At 37.6% G+C, this 5,685-nt stretch overlaps 1 long non-coding RNA gene across 1 annotated transcript; it reads left to right on the forward strand.

Moving 5' to 3' along the window:
• Positions 1-2,582: 2,582 nt before the first annotated feature.
• Positions 2,583-3,690, forward strand: LOC140135940 (uncharacterized). Its single transcript, XR_011856588.1, has 2 exons — positions 2,583-3,183; positions 3,417-3,690. It is a non-coding gene; the product is annotated as an uncharacterized lncRNA (long non-coding RNA).
• The last annotated feature ends 1,995 nt before the right edge of the window (positions 3,691-5,685 follow it).

Below are 5,685 nucleotides of genomic sequence, written 5' to 3' on the forward strand. Positions count from 1 at the left end.
CATCCCTAGCTATATGTAAAAAGAGACTCATGTAGCAGCTGACAAGTGCATCATTTTGATACGGATGTATACAATGTTGTACAGAGTGTTGATTCTATCTCGTTTATCATATCTATATTTCATGTTGGGATTATGGCCAGTATTACTAATCCAAGTAGATGTAGACGTGATTGTAAAAAAATAAGAGATGATGAAATGAGTAAAAAATTACATGGAATAGAGCTCCAAATGTAAGATTGGAGACCAAAATTGAGACATGATTTTGCAAATAATCTCAGTGTTTGTACTTGCATTGTATGTTTTGTCAACTTTAACGATGGCTTCCTTAAAGTGACTATTTTTTAGGTTTACAGCTTCTTTCATGGGAACTACATGTACTAGTAGTAGCAACTTTCCCAGAGTGTGATTATTCCCATATTGTAGTACATTGTGCTACTATTGCACCCTTGGATTGAGGCTACCACCAGAAACTGTATTAAAAGTGGTGATTAAGAAGATTACTTTTAAGAAAGCCGACAATATATATGTATATATGATTGCAATTATTGAGATTTCTTTGCAAAAAATGTCTTGAAGAGAGAGAGAGAAAGAGAGAGAGTGTGTGTATGTATGTAGAGGAGGGAATGAACAGAAAGGCTTATCTGTCCGTACCATAGTTTTCATAAGAGTCTCCTATTGCTTGAAATTTACTGAAATGGGTAAAGGACTTTTTTCTTCCATAGCTTCCAAGAAGGTGCTTATTTCTTCCAAATCCTGAAAGTAGGGACTTTATAGTTTATATACCCCTAGTCCCATGAAAGAGGATGGGGATGTGAGAGAGGCCAGGGCAGAGGTTGAAAGGGACAGATAGTGCGACAGAGAGAGAAAGGGGAGAGTGAGAGTAGCCTAGCTTTGTTGAATTTGCTTATGTGTGTGCATAAAACAACACAAAATAATATGCAAGTGCCTGTATGTATGCACACGTTAATATTAACCTAGTTGGTGACTTGGTGTTGATCTGCCTTTTATAGATCGTGTCATTCAGAGCTTGCCATTTTTACGCAAAGAACAAATTAACCTTGCCAATTTTAAAAGTTGAAGATAGATATTTTTCTAAAAATGATGTGTTATTTTTTAAGAGTAAATTGGCTTCTATTTTTAACAATTTTTAGCCACACTTTTTAGCTGTTCTAATAAGGTGTGAAACCGTTGCCTCTCAAAACCGTGAGTCCAGTTGAATAGATTTAACAAGTTTTATTTTATATTTGATTATACCTGGATGAATGACAACCTTCACAAATGTAGCTGTTTTAAGTGTTTTTATTTTTACCATTTTTCATGAAGAATTGAGTTGCCAAAAGTATTCACCCTTTGCACGGATCCGTCATCTTACTACCAAAATGAGGTTCTCCCTGCAAATACATGCACAAAATTGCATTTGTATTTCTCGGGCTTTTCTAACAAAGCGCCAGAAGGCTTTTGCAAAGCGTATAGGATAATTAAAGCATGTGTTTGACAGGCGTACACACATAACACACACTTTGCGGATAGAACCTCATTTTGAGATGGCCATGCAAAAGGTGGATATATCGATGTTAAGATATGAGCCAAACTCAAAAGAGAGTATACCCAAAGAGTACCAACTCTGAATTACTCTGTGTGTAATACGATGGTAAATGCGCCGTATTGGTTTGTTGCAGATGGAAACCAAAATAGTGCACCTCAGGCATTTATTGGCTAAAGGCTAAAATTGAATGATACTTGGTGTCTTTAAACTTTGGCATTACAAAGTTTGCACATGTAGCACATAACACGGTTTATTGGCACAATGCATTACGCGCAAATTGCACAAAATCAGTTTGCCGAAGGCATGACGAAATAAATTTATTTTGCCCTCCATGAGCGACACTCAAATATGGAAGAGGCGGGACACTTTGAGTGTAATCTCTTTGGCCAAATTAGACAGAGGATGTAGAGATGTTATAACAAAAGATCAATCTTGCTTTTATATCACAAATTTACTGCTGAGGCTTGTTTTTGTTGCATGAAAAATAAGTTATAGTTCTTATTTTATTTTCCTTCACAAATAACAAATCATAATTGCAGGTCTTTGTTCCGAACAAAAGAGACCATGCACCTGTTCTGCCAAGGTGCTATAGTTGGGTTTTGAAACCCATCCCTAACAATAACAATTGCATTCTATTTATGTGAACAGGAAAGTAGAGAGCATTGGGCTATTCCAGTTGAAATGCATGCACCCCATGGAAGACATGACCTTAACCTCCCACACAAGAGTGTAGATTTCAAATGGGGGTCACCAAATTCATGTTACCCCATTTGAAATTCACACTCCCTGTGGGGAAGATTAAGGTTATGTCTTCCATAGGGGGTGTGTGGATTTCAAGTGGAATAGCCCATTATAGGAAGTTCTATATGACTTCCTTGTGTATCACTTCAAACAGGAAACCCAGTGTTTTACTGCTGATAACACAGAGATTCATTTATGATATTAATAGCATAAATGCTAGGAACGAAATGAGTTCAAAATATGATACACACAATTGCTGCTTTGCGTTATTTTCATCTTTATCCTTGTGATATTGGAGTGTATATGTTTCTATTTTGAATTGACACACATTTAATAATGTATTCACCATGTCTATTAATAGTTGTCTTGTCTCAAGTTGAGATGTCAGCCATGTTGGATTTCACAACTGCAGATTTGAATCAGTGCATTTGTGGGGCTGCATCACCAGCGTACGGACAAATCACCCTTTTATGTGTGTGTGTGTGTATACGGCCCGCGGCATCTGGTTAGTGCGCAATTTGAATCTGCCACAGTGAAATCCAACATGGCATTACTCTCAGCTTGAGATGAGACGGACTATAGTACTCTTCGTTAATTTTAAAGTGTTTGTCAGAGAAGAACGGCACTTGTTTACATTTTGAGAGCGTGCAGAGCGTAAACAGGAAAGTGGGGTTCTGATTGGCTGACTCAATCGTCTTACAATCATATTAACAGATCGATAATCTGATTGGCCGATTGTGGTTGGCGCAGATCGGCGCCCTTTAAGTGAACACAAAGGTCTGCGCATGTCGCTCATTAACAGGGCGCTCACGTCAATCTGAGCAAGGGACTGCTGTTCTACTCTGAAACCCAGTGTAGTGGTTACAAAGGTATCTGATCGAATCACTGATAGTTAGGCCCTTAGATTATTAATACACAGATTGGAATTTTTCATGCCTGTGCCCTCTAAGCGTACTCGAATTCAGCTGACGCCGTACAGGGTACAGACCTGGCGACATCGCTTATCTTACGCGAGAAGTTTCTTTTGTGTACGCTCGCTCTGTTTGCGCTATTTTGAGTTTGCTCACGCGGTACCTGACTTAGCGTCGATCCCCTGAGGCAACATGCCATGTTTCCGCGGTATGGTTAGGCCCATCACCGGAAACAGGGACGGTTTACAGTTATCTGCGATTCATCTTTTAATGAGGAAACTATGAAAATAAATCAAGCATTAGTTGTATAAGGTCAATGACCCTGTAATGTATATCGAGATAAAGTGTGCCTGTCAGTAATGATATTATTTAAATTATGCAATGTAATTCTAAAGTGTTGATATTATGATGCCCCTAATTTGTACAAAGCTGTGACTAACTAACCGTCCAACAGTAAATAATAAAGAACCATGTAAAAGGTCTTTCAAATAAGATAGCAAGTTTCATGTTGATGTCTCTTTGTATGAGTGGGGTGTTTTTCTTAGTTTTTTGCTTATTTTTAATATTATTATTATTATTATTATTATTATTACAAAGGCATTTATTAAGCGCCATTTCAAGCGATCACAGCGCATATACAAGCAATATACATTGTATGAAAACATTTTAAAAACACAAGAATATGAACAGCATAGTTATTAAAAACAAAATAATAAAAGAGTATTGAACAGTATAGCTTGACATTTTGTGGGCTTTTAAAAGGCATTTAAACCCTAACACCGGACACTGCTTTTTGCTATCGGAAGTTAAAGAAGAAACAAAAAAGGAGAAAAGATGATAGAAGTAGGAAGTCACTTAGTACCCCCAGGATTCAAACCTTGGACCTCTCGCATGCCAAGCACATAATCCCCGGCCAGTAGCCACAGGGGTTGCGCTGGCCCGGCCAGGGATTCCCTGAGCATATTATATAGCACTTAGGGTGAAATCATGCGTCATTGCAACCCTTGGGATTCATGCATGCATCGTGGTTATCGTCGTGGTATTTTGTGGTTTCTGTGGGTGTTAGGGTTAATGTGTGCTTCATTCTCATGGACTGCAAAATGCATTTACATACTGGCGGTACTCAAAATATCAAACTAGAACGTTATAGAGATGGAAATCACTTAGGAGATATGTAAAAGATTTGACCAATTTTAATGGGCTATTTCAGTTGAAATCCATAGTACCCATACACCCCTTATGGAAAACATGACCCTATAATTGAAGACCAAATTAAAAAGACTAGTTTGCGTCTGATGTCAGGGCAAAGGCGCGGCATGATTGGTTGCTGACCTGAGCAGTACAGGAATTTTGGTCTGGTTGACAGGACATCGTACGCAAACTAGTCTTTTTAATTCGGTCTTCAATTATAATCTTCCACACAGGGCCGGAGGGTGAATTTTAAATCATGGCGTTACCTGAATGAGTGACTCCATTTGAATCTATAGCTCCTGTGTGGGAGATTAAGAGCTGATAAGGTCATGTCTTGCATCGGGTGTGTATTGATTTCAAATGGAATAGCCCAATTCTAGACTAAAGTTAAATAAAAGTATTGTTTTGAGACTCGGCTGTGTATCTATCATTTAATAGACACGGAAGATGCCATTATTTTAGTGGGATAATGATCGAGGCATATGTGAAATTAATGGTATCTTCCATGTTCTAACAAATACACGTCTGGGTCTCAAAACATTACTTTTATTGTCATCCTTAACCAAATTTATTATAGCCTTCTTTAACCCAATCTTTTGGTAATTTTCAATTCATCTTTATGGCCTGGAGAACAGCCATCATCCAGTCAAAGAATTGGCCAACCTGTCGATTGCAAGAAACATACTCAACGTTGATAGACCAGCTAGTATATAGTAAAACACAAGAAGTGAAAAACTTCTACACTGTTACTACGCAAATTTACTTGCCCAACTGCCCAGCAAACACAAAATGTTTGATACAAAACATTTAAATGTCGGGTTACATAAAGGGTATAAAATGTTTTAATAACATTCAGAAAACATTTTTGAAAACTTTATGTTAACCATTTGCACATGTTATTAAATAACATTTCGACAACGTTTTTAAAATGTTCTTGTAGCATTTATTTAACCGTTTTAAAAATGTTTTCATGATCTTTATATAGGCCTAACCCGACATTTAAGTTTTATCAATACCTTTTGACCAAAATTCCTGAACCAGTAAAATGTTAGAATAGATAAATTCACAATTGTTAATGAGTCGAACCAGTCACTATTGCCTGCAACATTATCTTTCTGTACATAGGTCTAACGTTGATAGCAGCATTGGGATCGGTTTTCAGAACCTACTGTTCTTGAAAAATAACACTGGTGCAGGACCTACTGAATGCTGTACACTTTTATTGTCTTCCAATCAGCAACTACTAGTTTGTTGTCCTGTGTGACAGTCATTGTAAATGGGCCAAGCAGACCACTC

Source organism: Amphiura filiformis, chromosome 16 (assembly GCF_039555335.1).
Source record: "Amphiura filiformis chromosome 16, Afil_fr2py, whole genome shotgun sequence".
Lineage (NCBI taxonomy): Eukaryota > Metazoa > Echinodermata > Ophiuroidea > Amphilepidida > Amphiuridae > Amphiura > Amphiura filiformis.